Source organism: Mustelus asterias, chromosome 22, assembly GCF_964213995.1.
Source record: "Mustelus asterias chromosome 22, sMusAst1.hap1.1, whole genome shotgun sequence".
NCBI classification, from domain to species: Eukaryota; Metazoa; Chordata; class Chondrichthyes; order Carcharhiniformes; family Triakidae; genus Mustelus; species Mustelus asterias.
In genome coordinates this window covers 65,955,011-65,982,325 of record NC_135822.1, presented here as the reverse complement: position 1 = coordinate 65,982,325, position 27,315 = coordinate 65,955,011, and the positions used below count along the sequence as shown (strand labels likewise).

At 46.7% G+C, this 27,315-nt stretch overlaps 1 protein-coding gene across 1 annotated transcript in view; it reads left to right on the top strand.

Moving 5' to 3' along the window:
- Positions 1–27,315, top strand: part of LOC144509786 (leucine-rich repeat transmembrane neuronal protein 4-like) — a 243,770-nt gene that overhangs the window by 176,116 nt on the left and 40,339 nt on the right. The window lies entirely within an intron of this gene.

The following is a 27,315-nucleotide window of genomic DNA, read 5'->3' as shown; positions in this document are numbered from 1 at the left end:
ATGACACTGCACTGATTTTGTGCTGGTTGGTGCAAGATTCTCAATTACCATACTAGATTTTATCAATTGAGCTTCTTGCGCTCAGTGTTGGAGTGGACCTCAGACTCAATGATTCAATGACAAAGGTCTTTGAACCTGATGACCCGCTTGACACTCAAGACTGGCCTTGACTTGGTCAAGTTGACCCTCCATTTAAATGGAGTGCCAACAAACACCAGGCCATGAGAAGTGTAACCATTCTTAGAATCCATAGAATCATAGAATCCCTGCAGTGCAGAAGGAGGCCATTCAGCCCAACCAGCCTGCACCGACAACAATCCAGACAGCCCCCATCCACGTAACCCCACATATTTAGCCTGCTAATCCCCCTAACCTCCACACCCTGGGACACCAAGGGGCAATTTAGCATGCCCAATTAACCTAACCCGCTGTTCTTTGGAGTGTGGGAGGAAACCGGAGCACCCGGAGGAAACCCATGCAGACACGGGGAGAATGTGCAAACTCCACACAGACAGTCACCCGAGGGTGGATTCGAACCCGGCTCCCTGGCGCTGTGAGGCAGCAGTGCTAACCACTGTGCAACCCCCTTTAAATCTTCTCTTAGTCTTCTTCCCTCCAAGGAAAACGGTCCCAACCTCTCCAATCTAACCTCACAACTGATGGTTTTAGTTACGATAGCTCCAGAATTGCTTGGTGGGCCAGATATTTTTTTTTTCTGAAAGTGGGCGGTTCTTGTGCATCCCTCACAACCTCACAATATTTGAGAGGGTGCTGGAGTGCTTTGGAGATCTACCTGTTAGTTCTTGGAATCCAGCTGATAGGGTAGAAGGCTATTTCTCATTTCACCACTCTGAGGTGTAATCAGTCAATCTCAACTGGATTTTGACTGAGCATGTGTTCAGAGCTCTATAATGGCATCAAACTGGCACTCTTGAGTATGTAAACTGTGTTCATTGTTCAAAGGTTTACTGGACTGATTCAAAGGTTTACCAGGCTGATTCCTGGGATGGCAGGTCTGTCACATGAAGAGATTATATATGGTTAGGATTATATTCATTGGACTTTAGAAGAGTGAGAGGGGATCTCAGAGAAACTTATAAAATTCTAAGAGGGTTAGACAGGGTAGATTCAGAAATAATATTCCCAAAGGTGGGGGAGTCCAGAACTAGGGGTCATAGTTTGAGGATAAGGGGTAAATTCTTTAGGACCGAGGTGAGGAGAAACCTCTTCGCCCAGAGGGTGGCGAATGTGTGGAATTCACTCCCACAGAAAGTAGTTGAGGCCAAAACACTGGGTGATTTCAAGAAGAAATTTGATGTGGCTCTTGGGGCTGAAGGGACCAAGGGATATGGGGGAAAGGCAAGATCAGGATATTGATTCTGATGATCAGCCATGATCAAAATGAATGGCAGAACAGGCTCGAAGGGCCAAATGGCCTACTCCTGCTTCTAGTTTATTTGTTTCATTGCAGAGTCCCAGGTACACCGCAGGGGCAGGTACGGGGAGCTTTACACTCCTCATTTAATTGTGCAACACCCAACGTACACAGTGCTCACCGTGGATGCTGAAAATGGAAATTCTCCCATGCGCGTCCTCAAAGAGTATGAAAATGTTAACAACAAGATGTACGATTCCAAGTTACACAATGCCAAGCCTATTAGAAATTTGGCAGAGCGCTGCATAATGTGATAGGTGTCAGCTTGCAAATCTGCCCTGTTTCATCTTATAATAACCTCTGCAATATCTATCTTTCTGAGACATTTATAATAATGTGCCGGTACCTGAGCCTTTAGAAGTAGCTTTCAATAAGTGCATGCTGATAGAGTCCTCACGTCTAAGATGGATTCCCTGCACTGAGGCTAGGTGGACAAAAACCACACAAATAATGCGCGCAGCTGAGATTAAAGAAATAGTCCCCCGTCAAGACTAAATAGTTTGATTGTTTAAGCTGACGCACATGTCACAAAGAACTAAGCTGGGAGGATTGGACTAACAAATGGCAGCAGATATCAAGCCCACCTGGGCGATAGAAGTAATTAATATTGATCACTGCACTATCAACTACCTGCTGTCTGGCTCCAGCTGACAAGGCATTATCTATAATGGCCATTCTACCGGTGGAGCAAGATTCTCATCCACTGTGAGTGAAGGGCATGATAACTGAAGCAGGAAACCTGACTTCATGCCTCTGAATTCTGCTTTGATTGACAATTTTGATTAATTGTGAAAGAATCTTTCCTTAAAAGATCTACTTCTGGCCCTCACTTCAATCAAAGGCAGAGAGAGAGACAGACAGACAGATAAAACTGAAATTGTGGCCCACGCTCTTTTATTCCTCTGGATATTTTATGGGCTGGACGCGAATTGAGAATTCTGCAGATTGCCTTTCCCGGATAAAAAAAAAAGATGGCAAAAGATTACTGACACATCATTTCGCTCTGACCGAGATATTGCCTGCGATTGTCATCCAAATAAGCTGCACTTTTTACTTTTGTTTCGCATTGCATCTCAGGTTCATATTGATTTTAATTGAAGAAATTAATTGATCCATCTTTCTTTTTAAAACGGGTTTGCAATACGCCTCTGCTTTTGATGAATTACTTATTGATGACCCTGGTGTTGAACACTGGCGGAATGGAATTTATTTCTGCTGTTGCGGCTGTACCATTTATAATGAGCGTTAATCTGATTGGGAATCTGCGTTATCCGGCGCTTGTGCTCGCTGCCACTTGGAGCAGTCGAGGGGAGTATCCCAAACGCATACCCAGAGTTTAGAAGGATGAGGAGGGGGGGTGGATCTTATTGAAACTTACAGGATACTGCGAGGCCTGGATAGAGTGGACGTGGAGAGGATGTTTCCACTAGTAGGAAAAACTAGAACCAGAGGGCACAACCTCAGGCTAAAGGGATGATCCTTTAAAACAGAGATGAGGAGGAATTTCTTCAGCCAGAGAGTGGTGAATGTGTGGAACTCTTTGCCGCAGAAGGCTGTGGAGGCCAGATCATTGAGTGTCTTTAAGACAGAGATGGATAGGTTCTTAATTAATAAGGGGATCAGGGGTTATGGGGAAAAGGCAGGAGAATGGGGATGAGAAAAATATCAGCCATGATTGAATAGCGGAGCAGACTCAATGGGCCAAGTGGCCTAATTCTGCTCCTATGTCTTACGGTCTTATGGAAACAGTTTCTCCCTATCTACTCTGTCCAGCCTCCCCATGATTTTGAACACCTCTATTAAATCTCCTCTTAGCCTTCTTCCCTCCCAGGAGAACAGTCCCAACCTCTCCAATCTACCCTCGCAGCTAAAAGCTTCTCATCCCTGGAACTGTTCTTGTAAATCTCTTCTGCGCCCTCTCTCATATGCGTTCGCATCCTTCCCCACAGTGCAGTGTCCGGACCTGTACACAATACCGGGTGAGATAACCTACATGATGACACACCCAGAGTCATTGGTTTTACAATGTTCTTTTCCATTTGGGAATTGTGGCCCTCGCTGGTTGAGTCAGCATTTATTGCCCTTCCCTAACTGCCCTTGAACTGAGTGGTTTGCTCGGCCATTTTCAGAGGGCATTTTAGAGTCGATTGCTGTGAGTCTGGAGCCACATGACCAGTCAGGGTGAAAGATTTCCTTCTCTAAAAAGAACATTCGTGAAACAGATGTGTTTTACGACTGTCAATAATGGTCTCATGCTCACCGTTCGGCCTTTGATTCCAGATTTTTACTGAATTCAAATTTCACCATCTGCCATGGTGGGATTCGAACCTGGGTCCCCAGAACATTACCCTGAGTCTCTGGATTATTAATCTGGTGACAACAGCGCTATTCCACCAAGTCCCGAGGCAGTGTATAAATACACAACACTGATGTGCTTCTTCTGGTACTTTACTTGTTAATCAAATCAGTCTTAAACATCTGATTCTCTAGAAGATGGTTACATGAGATGGAGAATGACCATCAGATATCTTGATGGACTTTACAGCCAAAGAAATAATTCTGACGTGTAGTCGAGGTAATGACTTTAATCAGGTAATTGAGGTGGGCCTGTTAGAATATGAGCTCCCTGATTAAGGGCCTCAATCCCTTGGTCCTTCTTTGCTGAATTCTAAAGAGCTCCCTGATTAAGGGCCAAATTGATGGGCCAATCAGGGAGCCCCTTGCTTTGTACTTAACCAGACGTTTCAGTTCCTTTGGGACTCCTAGTGTAGGCTGCTCACTGAAAGTATGCTGCTGTCAGACTTGTAAATAAATGGATTTTGGTGAAGGGACTTCTGCCTCCGAGGGCTTATTGCATCAATGTTGTAATGTAGGAAATACAGCGGCTACTTTGTGAACAGCAAGCTCCCACAAACCTCAATGTCTTCATGTCCAGATAATCTGTCCCTGTGAGGTTGAGTGAGAGATGAATATTTGCTAGGACATGAAGGGTAACTCCCCTGCTCTTCTTCAAAAGGATCTTTTACAGTCAACCGAACAGACAGACTTTGTCTGTCCTTTGTCTGTTTGGTTAAACGCTTCACCAAGAAAGATGGCATCTCAGGCAGTGCAGCAACCCCCCCAGTACTGCACTGGAATGTCAACCTTGATTTTGATGCTCAGGTTCTGATTGGGACTTGAACCCAGAACCTTGTGGCGCAGAGGCAAGAGTGCTACCAACTGAGGCATGTCTGGATAGACGGAACCTTTTGGCCATGCTGAGTTCTCCCTTAGTATACCTGAAAAGACACTGTAGTGTGGCGGCTAGGGGATTTTCACAGTAACTTCATTGCAGTGTTAATGTAAGCCTACTTGTGACAATAAGCACAGAATCACAGAATACTACAGTGCAGAAGAGGCCATTCGGCCCATCGAGTCTGCACCGACGCATGAAAGGCCCTGACCAGCCTAACTAATCCCACTTGCCAGCATTTGGTCCATAGCCGTGAATGTTATGAAGTGCCAATTACTCATCCAGGTATTTTTTAAAACATGTGAGGCATCCCGCCTCCACCATCCTCCCAGGCAGTGCATTCCAGACCATCACTACGCTCTGGGTAAAAAAGATTTTCCTCAAATTCCCCCCTAACCCTCCCACCCCTCACTCTTTACTTGTGTCCCCTTGTAACTGACCCTTCAACTAAGGTGAACAGCTGTTCCCGATCCACCCTCATAATCTTGAACACCTCAATCAGGTCGCCCCTCAGTCTTCTCTGCTTCAGAGAAAACAACCTAAGCCTATCCAACTTCTCTTTATAACTTAAATGTTCCATCCCAGACAACATCCTGGTGAATCTCCTCTGCAAGCCCTCCAGTGCGATCACATCCTTCCTATAATGTGGCGACCAGAACTGCACACAGTACTCCAGCTGTGGCCTCACCAAAGTTCTATCCAACTCCATCATGACCTCACTGCTTTTGTAATCTACACCCCAATTGATAAAGGCGGTGTGCCTTTTGCCTTTTTCACCTGCCTTTCCACCTTCAGAGATCTAATATTTAAAAATATTTACCTTTCTAGCACAGAACGTTTTTTAAAAGTTCATTTTTTAATTTGGTGGCACAATATGCATAAGATCATGTTTCGTTTGATCAAAAACTTGTTGAAACAATTGGATTAAGGTGTTGGGTGTGTTTGAAACCAGGCTGCCCCGCAAAGCTACCTATAAAGTACACCAACATTGATGTAATGTCCTTGAACTGTTTTGACCATGGAAAAACTGTTGAAAGGTTTGAGGCTACGTTACGCCATTTCATGCCAGCAACTTTGCAATGCTCTTATTTAATGTATTGGCAGGAAGGAAATGAATAAGGTTCTGCAACCAACCTTCCGTGACCAGTCAATCATTCCAGTGCAGTACTGAGCGAATGCTGCACTGTCCGAGGTAGTACTTTTCAAATGAGACCCAGTCTGCCCACGAAGGTGGACATAAAAGATTTCAGGATCACATTTACAAAAAGAGCAGAAGCCGGTGTCTTGGATGTTATTCATTCTTCAGTCAATATCAACTGGACATCATCATTACATTGCTGTTTGTGGGAGCATACTGTGCACAAATTGGTTGGTGTATTCCCGACATTGAAACAGTGGCCGGACTTGGGGTGGCGCGGTGACACAGTGGGTTAGCACTGTTGCCTCACAGCGCCAGGGACCCGGGTTCAATTCCCGGCTTGGGTCACTGTCTGTGTGGAGCTTGCACGTTCTCCCCGTGTCTGCGTGGGTTTCCTCCAGGTGCTCCGGTTTCCTCCCACACTCCCTCACACAAGATGTGCGGGTTAGATGGGTTGGTCATGCTAAATTGTCCCTTCGTGTCAGGGGGACTAGCTAGGGCAACTACATGGAGTTGTGGAGATAGGGCCTGGGTGGGATTGTGGTCAGTGCAGACTCAATGGGCCGAATAGCCTCCTTCTGCACTGTAGAATTCTATGACTTCAAAAGTCCTTAATTTCTGTAAAATGCTCTGGGTGTCCTCAAGTCATGGAAGGCATTGTACGATAAAGGTGTTCCCTTCTTCCTTTCTGTTTTACAACCTCTTTTGTTTAATCTTTGAGTGAAAGATCGAGACTCATCACGCATGCTGAACAGGGTAGAGGAAAAGATGGGGCACTGCAGGTCATGGTGAATAAAATGAAAACTTCCATTGGCCATTACATTTCATTCAATGCAGCTGAAAATAAACAGTGCCTATTGGGCACTGGCACATACAAGTGTATCAGTGCCATTCCCAACCCTGATCAATAATTTGATTTGATTTGATTTATTATTGTCACATGTATTAGCATACAGTGAAAAGTATTGTTTCTTGCGCGCTATAAGACAAAGCATACCGTTCATAGAGAAGGAAAGGAGAGAGTGCAGAATGTAGTGTTACAGTCACAGCTAAGGTGTAGAGAAAGATCAACTAATGCAAGGTAAGTCCATTCAAACGTCTGACGGCAGCAGGGAAAAAGCTGTTCTTGAGTCGGTTGGTACGTGTCCTCTGACTTACCAATCGACTCAAGAACCTGTTGTGAAATGTATCAACATGCAGTGAAAAGTATTGGTTCTTGCGCGCGATACAGATAAAGCATACCGTTCATAGAGTACATAGGGGAGTGGTCTCAGATCACTCATGATCTCAGACTTTTGTATCTTCTTCCCGACAGAAGAAGGTGGAAGAGATATGTCCGGGGTGCGTGGAGTCCTTGATTATGCTGGCTGCTTTGCCGAGGCAGCGGGAAGTGTAGACAGAGTCAATGGATGGGAGGCTGGTTTGAGTGATGGACTGGGCTTCATTGACGACCCCTTGTAGTTTCTTGCGGTCGTGGGCAGAGCAGGAGCCATACCAAGCTGTGATATAACCAGAAAGAATGCTTTCTATGGTGCATCTGTAAAAGTTGCCATGTGTCCATCACATAGCTGGCACCATTGTCCAGTATGAATCTATGAAAGCCATACCAAGCTGTGCAGGAAAGGCATCTGGATATAAAACCACTCACCAAATCCAAGTATGATGGTTGCTATGGAGGAGCGCTCAACCAACATTGTGGAAATCCCAAGTGACGTTGGAAAAACTGAAGGAGCAAATGGAAGTGGGGAATGAGGAAAGAAGGGGGGAGTGAGAAAGGGAGGGAGGGAATTTTCTTTTTCTTTATTCGTCCATGGGATGTGGACATCTCTGGCTGGGCCAGCATTTGTTGTCCTTCCCTAATTGCCCTTGACCTGAATGGCTTACCAGGCCATTTCAGAGGGCAGTTGAGAGTCAACCACATTGCTTTGACTCTGGAGTCACATGTAGGCCAAACCAGGTAAGGACGGCAGATTTCCTTCCCTGAAGGACAATAGTGAACCAGATGGACTTTTACAACAATTGACAATGGTTTCATGGTCGTCATTAGACATTTAAATCTAGATTTTTATTGAATTTAAATTTCACCATCTGCCATGGTGGGATTTGAACTCAGGCCCCTGGAACTTTACCCTCAGTCTCTGGATTACAAGTCCAGTGATAATACCACGACTCCACAATGAGGAAGGAAGTGGGGGATGATGTAGGAAGGGAGAGTTGGGCATAAGGTGATACTGAAATACAAGCTTCCTTCTTTCCTTTGCTTCTTCTGCCCCAGATTGTGGAACTCCTGACCTCCCCCAATGCCTTCTGTTAGCTCCAGCACGTGAAAATAAAAATGACTCAACAAGTTGGGAAAAGCGAAATAGAATTACTCCTCATCCAGTGTGTTAATGTGTCATGTTATGGTACAACATTAATATGAGCAGTTCTAACATCCCAGCTGTTGGTTTTGTATTTATTAACAACAATTAAGAAAATAACACGCTCACAAATAATCATAAAATGTTAAATCTGCTCGCTAGACTAGCCTATTTCCCTGAACTGAGGGGGGATAATTCCATCGCCCGCGCTGATCTCAGCTAGAGTGGTCTGCCATTGTCCAGATGGGCTTAGGCTCAGATAATAGCAAATTCAGACAATGTTCCGACTCTGGACCATTCCCAGTGACCTCTTCTGGGAAATGAATGCGTGCAGGTGGGATCAGGCGTGATTTTCAGCCTTCCCCTTTTTGAACAACCAACTAAAACTCTTAGGTCCAGCCTTATGCATGAAAAATTGTCGTGTGGTTGATTGAGGAAACTGCAGGCAAATGAGGCCCTTATGCGGAGCACGAAAGCCAAATACCAAGGATGCTGGAACTCTAAAACATAAACAGAAAACGCTCAGCAAATACTAAGCGGATCTGGCAGAACCTGCGGAGAGAGCAAGAGAATTAGCATTCCAGGTCAGTGACCTTTCGTCAGCCCACCCAGCCAAAATATTAACTCTGTTTCACACACCGCTGACAGTGCCTGACCTGCGGAGTGTTTCCGACATCTCCCCCAGTAAGGAATCATGCCTCTAGAAAAGGAAAAAAGAGAGATTGAAGTGGGGTGACCATGAGTTTGGAGGTATGTCCAGGATTGGTTTTAGGGGGGGAGGGGGGTGTGGTCTTTGTGATGTGAGGGTAAATTTTGGATTGAAGCCATTTCCAAATTTTTTAATTCATTCAGGGGATGTGGGCATGGCTGGCTGGGCCGGCATTTAGCGCCCATCCCTGGGCGCCCTTCAGAAGGTGGTGGCGAGCTGCCTTCTTGAACCACTGCATGTCCATGTGGTGCAGGAACAGCCACAGTGTCGTTCAGGAGGGAGTTCCAGGATTTTGACCCAGCAGCAGTGAAGGAAACGGGTGGCGATATAATTTCAAGTCAGTGGCCATTTTTTTGGTCGTGCACCAAGAAATGTGACAACTGCTTCCCCGGAGGCCAACGGGTTATCGGGGCGGCACGTTGGCACAGTGGTTAGCACTGCTGCCTCACAGTGCCAGGCACCTGGATTTGATTCCCGACTTGGGGAATCACATTTGCACATTCTCCTCGTGTCTGCGTGGGTTTCCTCCGGGTGCTCCAGCTTCCTTCCACAGTACAAAGGTGTGCGGGTTAGGTTGATTGGCCATGTTCAATTGACCCCTAGTGTAAGGAGAATTAGCAGGGTAAATATGTGGGGTTACGAGGAAAGGGCTTGAGTGGGATTGTGGTCGGTGCAGACCCGATGGGCCGAATGGCCTCCTTCTGCACTGTAGGGACTCTATGATCCGATGAAATGCCGATACATGTTCTGAAGCCAACGCTGACTCTGACAGTGTTCAATATCACTTTTATGGATTCGATACTGGATTTTTTACAACACCTTGCATTGCCAAAGTGCCCTTTGCGTGCACAGAGACATTTCAAAAATGTTTGACGAGTGAATGTAAAGCAAGCAGCAGAAAAGATTGAGAAAGTTAAGGGAGGGAGATGAGAGTGAGATCAGATGGAAGGAGATATTGTGTGAATGGAGAACAACAAGGCAAAGGGACTTCTGGATGACCAACGTGTAGAAGCAGGAAGCAGAAAAGGGTACCTCCAAGAAGGCAGAATGTGGAATCCCCCAAAGATATTTTAATAATTTTCCTTCCCAGTGATGTTTTCGGATGCTGCCCCTGCAGTAAGTCTTTGAAGGCAAAAGTCCCTTCACCAAAATCCCTGTATTTACAATTCCAATAGCAGTACACAGAGTGCTATCAGTCAACAGTCTACCTTCGGGAGTGCCAGAGCTGACACTCCCGGTGAGATACAAGGAAAAGACTCCCTGAATGGCCCATCAATTGGATCCTTAATCAAGGAGTTCATATTCCAATAGGCCATCCTCAATGGCCTGATTGGAGTCATTACAGCCCCAAAAGTCAACGTGGTGATAGGTTTAATTCAGTATAGGCCAAGTGATATTTTCGAATGGTTCTTCAGCACCCCTAAGGATTGGTTCACCCGGTATGATATTGAGCCTCTCAAAACAGAGCTCCCACCTGACTCTGCAGTGGGTGAGCCTGTCTTAGTCCAGCAGTGGCTGGGTCACGATAATGGGCTTCATTGTTGTGGGCAAGATCCGGCTCCCACGTGGATTGGGAGGGACCTTCTTTCGCCAGCGGACCCAGAACACAGCAAGATCTCTCAGCTCGGGACAGGAGGGTGGTAAACTGAAACTGGCGATAAAAAAAAAATAGCGCACAGACACACACAAACACAGACACACAGGCGCACGCAGCTACTCTGTGTACAAAGCAAGAGGTCAGATTTCAGACAAGTCTCCATCGAGTTGGAAATCACTCTGCACCATGTCGAGGTGATGTTAAGTTGCTGAATTTAGCTCACAGTCCCTCAGGCATCGACTTCAATCCAAACCCTCTCAACAACAGAACTAAATGTGACGAGGCACACAGAGATTCAAGCTCCTGCAGGAACATCTCTGCAGGCCTTGAATGCCCGGCCTTTGAAGCTGAAAGCACGTATCTCCCCGGATTCTTGTTGCCGTCAGCTATAATGATCCAGCTTATTTATCATCCCCCAGCACATTAATAATTGTTCTCATTTAAAATACAAGTGCCACCAGGGATAGAGCATTTGTCACACTGAGAGCTCGTGAACACATCTTTGTTTGCGAGTCTTTTAATTCACGAGGAAAGAAAAGAGCAAATGCTGGAAACCTTAAATGAAAAACAGATAACAACAGGAATTGGATCCGTTGTGAGAGAGATAAATAAGACGGCCTCATATCATGGCTGTAGACTCCTCGATCGAATTCTCGGTCCAGCTTGAATCGGTGAGCAGCAACGCTGCTTCGAGTTGCCTACCCTTTTCTGATTTTATTTGTTGAGTGGCCGTTCATTGGCATGGCAAAGGGAGACAACAAATGCAATTCACCAAAGATCCTTAGACAGCACCTTCCAAACGCACGACCAATTCCATCTAGAAAGGCAAAGGCAGCAGATACATGGAAACATCACCACCTGCAAGTTCATAAGGTATGGGAGCAGAATTAGGCCATTCGGCCCTTTGAGTCTGCTCCGCCATTCGATCATGGCTGATCTGCGCCTCATCCCCATTTTCCTGCCTTCTCCCCATAACCCTTCAACCCATTACCAATTAAAAATCTGTCTAACTCTTCCTTAAATTTACCCACTGTCCCAGCATCCACCGCACTTTGGGGTAGCGAATTCCACAGATTCACAACCCTTTGGGAGAAGTAGTTTCTCCTCAACTCTGTTTTAAATTTGCTACCTCTTATCCTAAGACTATGACCTCTCCTCCTAGAATGCCCCAACAGTGGAAGCATCTGCTCCATGTCTATTTTACCAATAACTTTTATCATCTTGAATACCTCAATTTGATCTCCCTTCCAAGCCACTCACCATCCTGACTTGGAAATATATCGGCCGTTCCTTCGCAGCCGCTGGGTCAAAATCTTGGAATTCCCTCCCTAACGGCATTGTGGGTCAACCCACAGCACGTGGACCCCGGCGTTTCAAGTAGTGGCAGCTCACCACCACTTTCTCAAAGGGCAACTAGGGATGGGCAACAAATGCTGGCCTAGCCAGCGACACCCATGTCTCACTAATGAATAATAAAAATAAAATGATGCTCCCAATTTTGAATGGAAAAATTCCAAGATTCAGACTGGGCACCAAGGAGCCCATCTTCGTTTATGCCTCCTAACACAGCTTCATACACAATGCAAATGTCTCCCGAGAATTAGGGCAAGGAGGTCAGCGAGTCCAATTCATGGGATTTTCCATCAATTCACTCATTAGACTCATCAGGGAAGATTCTGAACACCACTTGTGGTCTAATTTCACAATGGCATAATCCCATTTCAGTCTTTGATCTCTTCTCATCGTGGCTTGACTGCTGGTATTCTAGTCTCAGAGTCAGAATCAGAAGGATGTGACTTCAAGTCCTGCTCTGGAGACTTAAGCATAAACATTGAGATTGACACTCCCATGCAATGCTGAATAAGAGGGTTGTCTTTTGATGATAGGCTGAATATGTTGGGCTGACAGACACTGCACTTCAGAAGAATAACTTCATTGCAATGTTAATCTTGGGTTCACGTCACAGTCACCCCCACGTCTTGCCTGGGCTTGCAAAATCTCACTAACTGTCCTGGCTTGAGACAGTTCACACCTCTTTAACCTGGGCTTAACCTTCTCTCTACGCTCGCATTGCCTGCACCCGTAAAGACTTGATTACCTGTTAAGACTCACATTCCAACCATTATCTTGTAATTGACTCTGTGTCTATATATATATGCCCCGGTTGTGAAACAAATCCTGCACTCACCTGATGAAGGAGCAGCGCTCCGAAAGCTTGTGCGACCAAATAAACCTGTTGGACTTTAACCTGGTGTTGTGAGACTTCTTACTGTGCCTATCCCAGTCCAACACCGGCAACTCCACATCAATGTTAATAAAGCTTACTTGTGACTAATAAATAAACTTTAGGGGGCGGTACGGTGGCACAGTGGTTAGCACTGCTGCCTCACAGCGTCAGGGAGCCCGGGTTCAATTCCCGGCTTGGGTCACTGTCTGTGTGGAGTTTGCATGTTCTCCCCGTGTCTGTGTGGGTTTCCTCTGGATGCTCCGGTTTCCTCCCACAGTCCAAAGATGTGTGGGTTCGGTGGATTGGCCATGCTAAATTGCCCCTTAGCGTCAGGGGGGCTAGCTAGGGTAAATGCATGGGGTTATGGGGATAGGGCCTGGGTGGGATTGTAGTCGGTTCGGAGTCGATGTGCCAAATGGCCTCCTTCTTCACCGTAGGATTATATGATTTTTTAAGAGGTGATTTCATGGAAACATACAGGATTCTGACAGTGCCTAACTTAGAGTTTTTTTTTAATTCATTTTTATTAGGGATGTGGGCATCCCTGGCTAGACCAGCATTTATTGCCCATCCCTAACTGCCCTTGAGAAGGTGGTGGTGAGCTGCCTTCTTGAAGCTGCTGCAGTCCATGTGGTGGAGGTACACCCACAGTGCTATTAGGAAGGGAGTTCCAGGATTTTGACCCAGCGACAGTGAAGGAATGGCGATATTTTTCCAAATCAGGATGGTGTGTGATTTGGAGTGGAACTTCAAGGTGGTGGTGTTTGGATCTCCCGTCCTTCTCGATAGTATTGGTTGTGAGTTGGAAGGCACTGTCAAAGGAGCCCTGGTGAGTTCCTGTAGTGCAGCAGTGGTAGAGGGAGTGAATATTTGTGGACGGCGGGGGGCCAATCAAGAGGCTGCTTTTTCCTGGATAGTGCCCAATCTTTTGAATGTTGTTGGAGTTCAGACAAATGGAAAGTGTTCCATTACGCTCCTGATTTGTGCCTTGCAGAGACAGCACAGTGGCACAGTGGTTAGCACTGCTGCCTCACAGTGCCAGGGACCCGGGTTCGATTCCTGGCTTGGGTCACTGTCTGTGCGGAGTCTGCACGTTCTCCCCCGTGTCTGCGTGGGTTTCCTCCAGATTCCTCCCACAGTCCAAAAGACGAGCTGGTTAGGTGCATTGGCCGTGCTAAATTCTCCCTCAAATGTACCCGAATAAGCACCAGAGTGTGGCGACTGGGGGATTTTCACAGTTACTTCATTGCAGTGTTAATGTAAGCCTACTTGTGACACTAATAAATAAACTTTAAAAATACTTGAAGAAGGTAGACAGGATTTGGGGAGATTGGATGTGAGTCATACTCGACACAGGATTCCTCGCCTCTGATCTGCTCCTGTAGCTACAGTATTTATACATCTTTTAATATATTTATATTTAAATTATATATTTATAAAGTATTCCATCATTTATGATGAAAGAAGGTCATTAATAAAGCAGATGAAGATGGTTAGGCCTATAACACTTCCATGAGCAACTCCTGCAGTGGTGTCTTGAGGCTGGGATGACTGCCCTCCAACCACCCCAATCACCTTCCTTTGTGCCAGGTATCATTCCAACCAGCCGAGAGTTTACCCCCAATTTCCATTGACTTCACTTTTGGCAGGCCTCCTTGATGCCACACAGTTAAATCATAGAATCCCTACAGTGCAGAAGGAGGCCACTTGGCCCATCGAGCCTGCACCGACAACAATCCCACCCAGGCCCTATCCCCTTAATCCCACCTATTTACCCCGCTAACGGTCAATATAGCATGGCCAATCAACCTAGCCTGCACATCTTTGAGCTGTGGGAGGAAGCCGGAGCACCCGGAGGAAACCCACGCGGACACGGGGAGAACGTGCAGACCCCAGACAGACACTCACCCAAGGCCGGAATTGACCCGGGTCCCTGGCCCTGTGAGGCAGCAGTGCTAATCACTGTGCCACCGTGCCGCTGAAATGCTCCCTTGATATGGAGGGAAGTCACTCTCACCTCACCTCTGGAGTTCAGCTCTTTTGTCCATGTTTGAACCAAGGCTGTAATGAGGTCAGGAGTTGAATGACCCTGGTAGAACCAAAACTGAGTAATAGTGAGCAGGTCATTGCGAAGCAAGTGCTGCTTGAGCAGGTCAAGGCTTGTTCTGGAGCACAAATCTCAAGGATAGACACAAGGGTAGATAGACACAGAGGGGTTGTTTCCACTGTCTGGGGAACCTAAAACATAGCGGTGGGGGGGCCACAGTCTCAGGATAAGGGGGCCAATCATTTGGGGCTGAGATGAGGAGATATTTCCTCACTCAAAGGGTTATGAATCTTTGGAAATCTCTTTCTCAGATGGCTGTGGATGCTCCATAGTTGAATATATTTAAGGCTGGAATAGGCAGGTTTTTCTGACAGGGAATCGAGGGATATGGGGAGTGGGCAGGAAAATGGAGTTGAGACTGAAGATCAGCCATGATGGGGTGGCATGGTGGCACAGTGATGAGCACTGCTGCCTCACAGCGCCAGGGACCCCAGTTCGGTTCCCGGCTTGGGTCACTGTCAGTGTGGAGTTTGCACATTCTCCCCATGTCTGCGTGGGTTTCCTCCGGGTGCTCTAGTTTCCTCCCACAGTCCAAAAGAATGTGCTGGTTAGGTGGATTGTCCATACTAAATTCTCCCTCAGTGTACCCGAACAGGTGCCGGAGTGTGGCGACCGGGGGATTTTCACAGTAACTTCATTGCCGTGTAAATGTAAGCCTACTTGTGACACTAATAAATAAACTTTAACTTTAGTTTTATTGTATTGAATGATGGAGCAGGCTCGATGGGCCGATTGGCCTACTCCTGCTCCCATTTGTGTTGCGTTCTTAAACCAAGGCCAAATCTGCTCTCAGATGCCTCTCAAAGATAAGACCATAAGACCATAAGACATAGGAGCGGAAGTAAGGCCATTCGGCCCATCGAGTCCACTCCACCATTCAATCATGGTTGATTTCAACTCCATTTACCCGCTCTCTCCCCATAGCCCTTAATTCCTCGAGAAATCAAGAATTTATCAATTTCTGTCTTGAAGACGCTCAACGTCCTCTGGCATTACTTCGGAGAAGAGCAGGCAAGTTCTCCCCAATGTCCTGATCAACAGTTTTCATAGATTCATAGAATCCTACAGTGCAGAAGAGGCCATTCAGCCCATCGAGTACACACCACCACAATTCTATCCAGGTCCCATCCCATAACCTCATGCATTTGCCCTCGTTAGTCCCGCTCACATTAAGGGGCAATTTAGCCTGGCCAATCCACCTAACCTGCACATCTTTGGAGTGTGGGAGGAAACCGGAGCACCCGGAGGAAACCCACGCAGACACAGGGGAGAACGTGCAGACTCTGCACGGACAGTGACCCAAGCCGGGAATCGAACCCGGGGTCCCTGGCGCTGTGAGGCAGCAGTGCTAACCACTGTGCCACCGTGCTGCTCTTATCCCCCAACGAAACATCACTAGAAACAGATTGGTCATGACTGCATCACCGCTTGCTGTCCACAAATTGACGGCTGGTTTTCCAACATTCCAGCAGCGACTGCACTTCACAAGCCCTCCAGCAGCTGTTAAACACTTGGGAAACATCCTGTGGTTGTGAAAGGTGCTACATAAATGCAAGTCTGTCTTTTTTCAACAACCTTCACGACGAACAAGTCAATCAGCACCAGGCTCCAATCTTTAGAGAATACAAAGCATTTAAATAGAAGCAGCCATCTGGCCAAGATGGTTTACTCCTTCAGCCTGTCCATGTGTTCGAACATCGATTCTCCCCCACTTATTAAATTGCCCGAGCAGGAGTTTTGCAAAACAAAGTCTGCACTGGACTTGAAAACTTGGCATTTCTTGCTGTCATCTGTCACTGCAGGACCACAAGTTTAAGTTTATTCATTAGTGTCACAAGTAGGCTGACATTAACACTGCAATGAAGTTACTGTGAAAATCCACCTCGTCTCCACACTCCGGCACCTGTTCGGGTAACACTGAGGGAGAATTTAGCACGGTCAATGTACCTAACCAGCACATCTTTCGGACTGTGGGAGGAAACCGGAGCACCCGGAGGAAACCCCACGCAGACATGGGGAGGACGTGCAGACTCCGCACAGACAGTGACCCAAGCCGGGAATCAAACCCAGGTTCCTGGCGCTGTGAGGCAGCAGTGCTAACCACTGTGCCACCGTGCCGCCCAAGTGCTGAGGGTAGCTGTTTACATAGCCACTAGAGGAACAAAGCATACCCCCACGATTGAGGAAGCAAGCTGTCCGGTTGGAATGCAGATAGTTCACCACAAAGTACAAGCTATTTGCAAAATTGAGATGAAGGTAGAGGATCTGCTCGATGGTGCTGGATTCTTCAGCACACTTTGGCAGCATGGTGATTATCGCTGCTGCCTCACAGCTCCAGGGACCCGGGTTCAATTCTAGCCTTGGGTCACTGACTATGTGGAGTCTGCACGTTCTCCCCGTGTCTGCATGGGTTTCCCTTCGGCTGCTCCGGTTTCCTCCCACAGATGTGCAGGTTAGATGTGTAGGTTAGGGGTATTAGCGGGGTAAATAGGTGGGGTTACAGGAATAGGTTCTGGGTGGGATGCTCTGTCAGAAAGTTGGCGCAGACCTGATGGGCCGAATGGCCTCCTTCTGCACTGTAGGGATTCAGTGAATCACAACACAGGCAAAAAAAACATGGTGCAATTTGCGACCCTGATTCCATACAGGGCGGAAACACTACCTCAGTATTGAGTAGCACGGAGGAAGGTCATTCGTCCCATCAGCTCTGTACTAAAGCAGTTCAGAACTAACATATTCATCCATTTCATGGTTTGAGGAGTTTACTTCCTGCTCCATGGGGAAGTCAATCACATGATGTCTGGATGTGTGTGTGTACGTGTGTGTGTGTGTGTGTGTGTGTGTGTGAGTGTGTACGTGTGTGTGCGTGTGCGTGTACATGTGTGTATACGTGTGTGTGTGCATATGTGTGTGTGTATACGTGTGTGTATGTATACGTGTGTGTACGTGTGTGTGCATATGTGTATGTGTGTATACATGTGTGTATGTATATGTGTGTGTGTACGTATACGTGTGTGTGCATGTGTACATGTGTGTGTGTGCGTGTGTACGTGTGTGTGTCTGTGTGTACGTGTGTACATGTGCGTGTGTGTACATCTGTGTGTGTGTGTCCTTAATGCTCACAGCTTAAATAGTTAAATACCATCTGATTTTGGGAAAGATATATCCTCATGAAAAAGAAACTTACATCTTTGTACCAATTGAGGAGGTTGAATAGCCAGTTCACCGCCTTTTTACCTGGTCGCAGCAATATGAAGGGCAGTCAACTTGCTCCTGCCTTCTCCTCCAGACTCGCCAGAGCCAAGAAATTATTCAGGGGCACCGAATGATACTCAAAATTTATCACTTTCTTTCTTAATGCGGGCTTTGCACAGGTTCAAGTCTCGTTTCCTTACCGTTCTCATTAACAAACCCCAATTGTCAGGAAGTAAAGCTGATTGAAAGCAGCATAACAACAGGGAAAGAGGAAGGTTTGCTGCCTGATTAGGTGCCTTAAGACAGAAACTGCGAGTCTCCTGTTTGTACTGGCTTTGCATTGCAACACTGCCATTTACAGCAGACCAGGATTCACTGGCAGCACCACTGTAATATAAATGAGGTTGCCCTAGTTATTCAAAGCTCACCAACACGAGGCTATTTTGTTCAATCTGGATGGGTTTTTCAAAGTGTTTCTTTCTCTTTCGTGAAAGCAGCATGTCTGTCACCTGGTCCCTCATTAACTCAAGAGAGGGGGAAAAGGGAAAACATCTATCTCCCGCTTTCAAATGCCACCCTATGGAACTGAAGCCGCACCTATATTCCACTGCCCCGGCTGTGTCTACAGCAAGTTCTTCCTCCTTCATTTCCTGCAACCTAAAGTAGATCGACTGGCCATTCATTTGTCCATGAAATCTTGCTATGCGCAAAATGGCTGCTGCATCTGTCCACTTGCATCGAATTATATAAATACAGCACAGAAACACAGAGTATCATTCTAGGTGTTCACATTGGAGTCTTGGTCCCTCCACACTGATGCTATAGTTAAGAAAGCCCACCAATGCCTCTACTTTCCCAGGAGCCTAAGGAAATTCTGCATATCCACCATGACTCTCACCAATTTTTACAGACGCACCATAGAAAGCATCCTTTCTGGTTGTATCACAGCTTGGTACGACTCCTGCTCTGACCAAGACTGCAAGAAACTACAAAGGGTCGTGAACGAAGCCCAATCCATCACGCAAACCAGCCTCCCATCTATTGACTCTGTCTACACTTCCCGCTGCCTCGGGAAAGCAGCCAGCATAAATCAAGGACCCCAGACACCCCAGACATTCTCTCTTCCACCTTCTGCCATTGGGAAAAAGGTACAAGAGTCTGAGGTTACGTACCAGCTGACTCAAGAACAGCTTCTTCCCGACTGTCATCACACTTTTGAGTAGTCCGACCATGTATTAAGCTGATCTTTCTCTTCACCCTACCTGGAACTGCAACACTGTATTCTGCATCCTCCCCTTTCCTTCTCCCCTATGTACTCTACGAATGGTATGTCTTGCGTATAGTGCGCAAGGAACAAGTTCTATCCAATTTTAACAAAAAGTGACTGGTCGCTGAAAAGATGATAACAAAACCCCACCATACCTTTAATATGTTCTTTGCAATTGATCACTGTACTCCGAAGGAAAATGTGACAGATGCAGGAAATCTGAAATGAAAACAGTGGATATAAGTTTATATGTATCTGAGGGGGCTTTTGAAAAGGATAAACGAAGAAACTAGAAGCAGGAGGAGGCCATTCGGCCCTTCAAGCCTGCTGCGTCATTCATTTCGATCATGGGTGATCATCAAATTCAACACCCTGATCCCTGCCTTCCCCGCCATATCTCTTAATCCCTTTAGCCCCAAGAGCTATATCTAATTACTTCCTGAAATCAGACAACGTTTTGGCCTCAACGACTTTCTGTGGTAGTGAATTCCACAGATTCTCTGGGTGAAGAGATTTCTCCTCACCTCAGTTCTAAAAGCTTATCCTTAGACTGTGACCCCTGGCTCTGGACTAATCAGGAAACATAGTTGGCAGCAAGTCCCCAAACAGAGTAGCCCTGATTCCTTTCAGGGAAAGCCATGTAAATTGTTGACACTGAAACTGGAATGATCACTGCAGGTCTGCCTGTCTGATGCTGGTTGTGAGTGGCACACTTTAACTGGAACATGGGGAGTTAAACTCTGCACCTTTGTTGATGAGGATACAGGAGCCCTTGGTGACAAGTTTAACAAGTGGTTAAGCTTTCCCTTCCCTGGCATGAGCCGCATTGGTAATCATAGAGTCATAGAATCCCTATAGTGCAGACTCGATGGGCCGAATGGCCTCCTTCTGCACTGACCACAACCCCACCCAGGCCCTAACCCTACAACCCCACGTATTTACCCTACTTAGACTCCCTGATACAAAGTGACAATTTAGCACGGCCAATCAACCTCAACCGCACATCTTTCAGACTGTGGGAGGAAACCGGAGCACCCGGAGGAAACCCATGCAAACACGGGGGGGAATGTGCAAACTCCACACAGACAGTGACCGCAAGCCGGGAATCGAACCTGGGTCCCTGGCGCTGTGAGGCAGCAGTGCCAACCACTGTGCCAAATAAATCCTGAAGGGCACACAAAGCCACCTAGGCCCGACCCCGCCCCCCCCCCCCCCCCCCCGCCCACCACCCTCACCACCTGCAGACCATCTCAAAGCAGCAAGTTCCACCATCCAGCCTCGTAGAAAGCAACTTTTTTCAGACAAGTGGGCATTGAGTTTCGTGCGTAACCTTCATGCACTCTCTCTTCAAATCTTGAGAAATGCTCACTCATGCTTGCCTCCCTCTCGACTTCTGAAAGCCATCATCCCACGCACAAAGGTCTGAGAACTCACTGCTCCGAAATATGAATGCCTGACGGCTGCAACTGTCAGTCCAAGTGCTTAATTACAATAATGTATTTTGAAATACACTGGAAGGCCAGTTTTGAAATCTACTTTAGCTTAAATTATATGTCAGGGCTCTGCAAGAAGATGACAACACCCACCATTTTAGAAATTGCTTCAGAGCAGCAATCACCACGTCCAACACCCTTTATCTTCCACACAAGGCGGCAAGGCTGCAGAGATTGGTTGGCAATGATGGGTCATCGAGCGTGAGGGAGAAAGGGCCCAGAGAGAGATTTGGGAGGAGTGAGAACACAGGTGAAGGGAAACACTTTACAGGGACTCTGCAAGATGGCTGAGGACAACACGCTGAGAGAGGGAGTTCCAGAGGGAATATGATAAACTGTAAAATAAAAATCTGACACCAGTGTTTTTCCTTTATTCATGCGTTGCTGGCTGGCCAGCATTCATTGCCCATCCCTCGTTGTCCTTCTCCACTCAGTTCAAGGGCAATTAGGGATGGGCAGTAAATGCTGGGTTAGCCAGTGACGCCCATGTCAGAGAGGTTTACAGCATGGAAACAGGCCCTTCATCCCAGCTTGTCCATGCCGCCTAGTTTTTACCACCAAGCTAATCCGAATTGCCTGCGTTGAGCCCATATCCCTCTGTATCCATCATACACACATAACTGTCTAAATGCTTTTGAAAAGACAAAATTGCACACGCCTCTACTACTATCTCTCACAGTTCGGTCCAGACGCTCACCACCCTCTGAGTGAAAAAATTGTCCCTCTGGACCCTTTTGTATCTCTCCCCTCTCACCTTAAACCCCTAGTTTTAGACTCCCCTACCTTTGGGAAGAGGTGTTGACTATCTACCACGAATGAATTTTTTAAAAGTTTAGAGGGCAGTGGAGAATCAACCACATTGCTGTGGCTCTAAAGTCACATGTAGGCCAGACCAGGAAAGGACGGCAGATTTCCTTCCCTAAAGGACAACCAGATGGGTTTTTCCAACAACGGGTTCGTGGTCATCAGTAGATTCTGAATTCCAGATTTTTTTTTAATTGAATTCAAATTCGACCATCTGTCGTGGGCGGGATTCGAACCCAGGTCCCCAGAACATTAGCTGAGTTTCTGGATTCATAGTCTAGCGATAACACCATTGGGCCATTGCCTCCCCTCCCAGAGAGATAGCCAATGCTGGGTGTCGGGTGAGTGAAGGGCAGGTGTGGCCAGAGAGCATTGCTAAGCTGATGCGAGGTTACAGATGGACCTAAAAAGAGGGCAAGAGCCAGGGTGTGAACATTGATTTCCCTAGGGCAGCGGGCGAAACACCACAAGGGGGGACGTGATGGGGTTACGAGTGAAAGCAAACAGGGTGAATCCCAACAGATCACACACCTCAGCAATGTTAATGGGGTCAAGAGAACTGGATGTGTTTTGAGAGAGAGAAGGATTAGGTATCAGATGAGGAGGTCAGTAGGTGGAACTGATCTCTTCAGAGAAGATAGGTTTGCCACTCTTAATGGTCTCCTGGTTGTAAAATTTAAATATTAATTTTCTAAAACAGCTAATTTTCAATAGACACGTTTACTATGTACAGTTCTGGTCACCCTATTATAGAAAAGATATTATTAAACTAGAAAGAGTGCAGAAAAAATTTACTATGATGCTATCGGGACTTGATGGTTTGAGTTATAAGGAGAGGCTGGATAGACTGGGACTTTTTTCCCTGGAGCGTAGGAGGCTGAGGGGTGATCTTATAGAGGTCGATAAAATAATGAGGGGCACAGATCAGCTAGATAGTCAACATCTTTTCCGAAAGGTAGGGGAGTCTAAAACTAGAGGGCATAGGTTTAAGATGAGAGGGGAGACATACAAAAGGGTCCAGAGGGGCAATTTTTTCACACACAGGGTGGTGAGTGTCTGGAACGAGCTGCCAGAGGCAGTAGTGGAGGCGGATACAATTTTGTCTTTTAAAAAGCATTTAGACAGTTACATGGGTAAGATGGGTAGAGAGGGATATGGGCCAAATGCGGGAAATTGGGACTGGCTTAGTGGTTAAAAAAAAGGGCGGTATGGACTAGAAATCATAGAAACCCTACAGTGCAGAAGGAGGCCATTCGGCCCATCGAGTCTGCACCGACCACAATCCCACCCAGGCCCTACCCCCACATATTTACCCGCTAATCCCTCTAACCTACACATCCCAGGACTCTAAGGGGCAATTTTTAGCCTGGCCAATCAACCTAACCCGCACATCTTTGGACTAGTTAGGTTGAAGGGCCTGTATCAATGCTGTAAACCTCAATGACACTATAACTCTATTAAGCCAGCAAAAGAGAATGCAACAAGGTAGAATATATTGGATTCTAGTCACCCACATTGATTACCCTGTGATGAATCCGAATATCACAGACGAATACTGGTCCAGGATTTAATCCTCATCACTTCTGTCAGTCACACGCAGTTGCAGAACACTTCTGTTTTCACAGAAAGCAACAGAGGTATTTATTTTTCCTTCGAATCCACAAGTATAATCCAACCTTCTGGTTTTGAATTCATCCGGAAATTGTCAAATCTGACCACCAGTTAACTTGCGTTGGGTTAACCCGTTTCCTGAAAAGGCAGGGCAGGTGGAAATTGCCCAAGGGGGAGAAATGGCCTAATTCCCATTGTCACAAAGAACATCAGCTGGCTAATTCCAGACTCCATGAGAATGATTGCTGCTGTGAGTGGGTAGTTAGTTGAAGGCTGATTCTGATTGCCAAATTCAGCAGTGCTTTCTGAAAGGTTTTCTCATGGCAGGATTTCAGTCTATTCGGCTGATTTTTTTTCCTGAAGTGCTTTTACAGAACGCACGCAAAGCTGCACTCGGCAATGTCAAAGCTTCATGTTGAGATCAAAAAGGAGGACTAATTGGGGGTCTTGAGAAACATTAAGGTAGACAAGTCCCCAGGGCCTGATGGGATATACCCCAGAATACTGAGACAGGCAACGGAGGAAATTGCTGGGGCCTTGAGTGAAATCTTTGTACCCTCACTGGCTACAGGGGAGATATCACCAGGCAAGACTGTTCTCTTCCTGTTGGGGAGCACTTCAGCGGTCACGGGCATTCGGCCTCTGATATTCGGGTAAGCGTTCTCCAAGGCGGCCTTCGCGACACACGACAGCGCAGAGTCGCGGAGCAGAAACTGATAGCCAGGTTCCGCACACACAAGGACGGCCTCAACCGGGATATTGGGTTTATGTCACACTATTTCACATAAATATTTCTGCTTTTTTCCTCCTGAGTCTTTATCATGCGATCCTAGAATCAGAATTTATGTCACACTATTTGTAACTCCCACAGTTGCGTGGACCTGCAGAGTTTCACTGGCTGTCTTGTCTGGAGACAATACACATCTTTTTAGCCTGTCTTGATGCTCTCTCCACTCCCATTGTTTTGTTTCTTAAAGACTGGATTAGTTGTAAGTATTCGCATTCCAACCATTATTCATGTAAATTGACTCTGTGTCTTATAAGTTCTGTTTGTGAACAGAATTCCCACTCACCTGAAGAAGGGGCTCAGAGCCTCGAAAGCTTGTGTGGCTTTTGCTACCAAATAAACCTGTTGGACTTTAACCTGGTGTTGTTAAACTTCTTACAGGGGAGATCCCAGAGGATTGGAGAATAGTCAAGGTTGTTCCTTTGTTTAAAAAGGGCAGCAAGGATAATCCAGGGAATTACAGGCCGGTGAGCCTTACGTCAGTGGTAGGGAAATTATTGGAGAGGATTCTTCGAGACAAGATTTATTCCCACTTGGAAATAAGTGGACGTATTAGCGAGAGGCAACATGGTTTTGTGAAGGGGAGGTGCTGTCTCACTAACTTGATCAAGTTTTTCGAGGAAATGACGAAGATGATTGATATGGGGAGGGTAGTGGATGTTGTCGACGTGGACTTCAGTAAGGCTTTTGACAAGGTCCCTCATGGCCGACTGGTACAGAAGGTTAAGTCATATGGGATCAGAGGTGAGCTGGTAAGATGGATACAGAACTGGCTCGGTCATAGAAGACAGAGGGTAGCAGTGGAAGGGTGTGTTTATGAATGGAGGGCTGTGACAAGCGGTGTTCCTCAGGGATCAGTGCTGGGAATTTTGCTGTTTGTAATATATATAAATGATTTGGAGGAAAATGTAACTGGTTTGATTAGTAAGTTTGTGAACGATACAAAGGTTGGTGGATTTGCGGATAGCGATGAGGACCGTCAGCGGATACAGCAGGATATAGATCGGTTGGAGACTTGGGCGGAGAGATGGCAAATGGAATTTAATCTGGACAAATGTGAGGTAATGCATTTTGGAAGGTCTAATAAAAATGGGAAATATACAATAAATGTCAGAACCCTTAAGAGTATTGATAGGCAGAGGGATCTGGGTGTACAGGTACACAGGTCACTGAAAGTGGCAACGCAGGTGGAGAAGGTAGTCAAGAAGGCATACGGCATGCTTGCCTTCATCGGCTGGGGCATTGAGTTTAAAAATTGGCAAGTCATGTTTCAGCTTTATAGAACCTTAGTTAGGCCGCACTTGGAATATAGTGTTCAATTCTGGTCGCCACACTATCAGAAGGATGTGGAGGCTTTGGAGAGGGTGCAGAAAAGATTTACCAGGATGTTGCCTGGTATGGAGGGTATTAGCCTTGCGAAGAGGTTGGAAAAGCTTGGTTTGTTCTCACTGGAATGACGGAGGTTGAGGGGCAACCTGATAGAAGTCTACAAGATTATGAGGGGCATGGACAGAGTGGATAGTCAGAAGCTTTTTCTTAGGGCGGAAGAGCCAATTACTAGGGGGCATGGGTTTAAGGTGCGAGGGGGCAAGGTTTAAGGGAGATGTACGAGGCAAGTTTTTTACACAGAGGGTGACGGGTGCATGGAACTCGCTGCCGGGGGAGATAGTGGAAGCAGATACGATAGTGACTTTTAAGGGACATCTTGACAAATACATGAATAGGATGGGAATAGAGGGATATGGTTCAGTCGGGCAGCATGCTCGGTGCAGGCTTGGAGGGCCAAAGGGCCTGTTCCTGTGCTGTAATTTTCTATGTTCTTTGTTCTCTTTGTTCACCCGTTCACATTGCTGCAGCTTTAGCTGAGATGCCCCTTCTTGTGTGCCTTAGTTTCTCATAGAAACTAGAATCAGGAGTAGGCCATTCGGCCTTCGAGCCTGCTCCATTCATTATGATCACGGCTGAACATCAAATTCAATATTCCAGTCACACCCCCCTCCCCCGCAAACTCCTGCTAGATTTGTCAATGTTGCTTCTGCTCCAGCTCTGATAGCTCCATCCGCTCTTCCATCTGCCAGATCCCAAGCTCCAAAGATGGGCGGCACGGTGGTACAGTGGTTGGCACTGCTGCCTCACAGCACCAGGGACCCGGGTTCGATTCCCGGCTTGGGTCACTGTCTGCACGGAGTCTGCACATTTTCCTGGTGTCTGCGTGGGTTTCCTCCAGGTGCTCCAGTTTCCTCCCCTACTCCAAAGATATGTGGGTTCGTTGGATGGGCCATGCTAAATTGCCCTTTAGTGTCAGGGGGACTAGCTAGGGTAAATGCATGAGGTTATGGGGATAGGGCCTGGGTGGGATTGTGGTCGGTGCAGACTTGATGGGCTGAATGGCCTCCTTCTGCACTGTAGGATTCAATGAAACACTCCAAGTTTATCTGACGCATGAGAATGGCTCAAGTCCAGAAAGCACCTTCTCTGACAGGTACTCAAGCTGAGCCTTAGCACAGAGTGCGGTTGGCTACAATTTCCCGAGCCATTTGTCACACCTTCAGCCAAGTGGAAATTAACGAAAAACAAGAGATACGCTGGTGACAACATCAAAAACAGGAGCAGGATTTGCTCATGGGTAAGATGGGTATAGAGGGATATGGGCCAAACGCGGGCAATTGGGACTAGCTTAGTGGTAAAAACTGGGCGGCATGGACAAGTTGGGCCGAAGGGCCTGTTTCCATGCTGTTAACCTCTATGACGCGATGACAAGACCCCCTTCGGTTGACTCCAATGCTCAACAGTATCATGGCTGACATTTTACCTCAATTCCACCTTCCTGCACTATCCCCACATCCCTCGATTCCCTTCATATCCAAAACCTAATCGATCTCAGTGCTGAATCCCAATGCCAGAACATCCATCTGGATGAGGGTACAGTTGGGTGGATTAGCAAATTTGCTGATGACACCAAAGTCGGTGGTGTGGTAGACAGTGAGGAAGGGTGTCGTAGTTTGCAGGAAGACTTAGACAGGTTGCAAAGTTGGGCCGAGAGGTGGCGGATGGAGTTTAATGCGGAGAAGTGTGAGGTAATTCACTTTGGTAGGAATAACAGATGTGTTGAGTATAGGGCTAACGGGAGGACTTTGAATAGTGTGGAGGAGCAGAGGGATCTAGGTGTATGTGTGCATAGATCCCTGAAAGTTGGGAATCAAGTAGATAAGGTTGTTAAGAAGGCATATGGTGTCTTGGCGTTTATTGGTAGGGGGATTGAATTTAGGAGTCGTAGCGTTATGTTGCAACTGTACACAACTCTGGTGCGGCCGCACTTGGAGTACTGTGTGCAGTTCTGGTCCCCACATTAC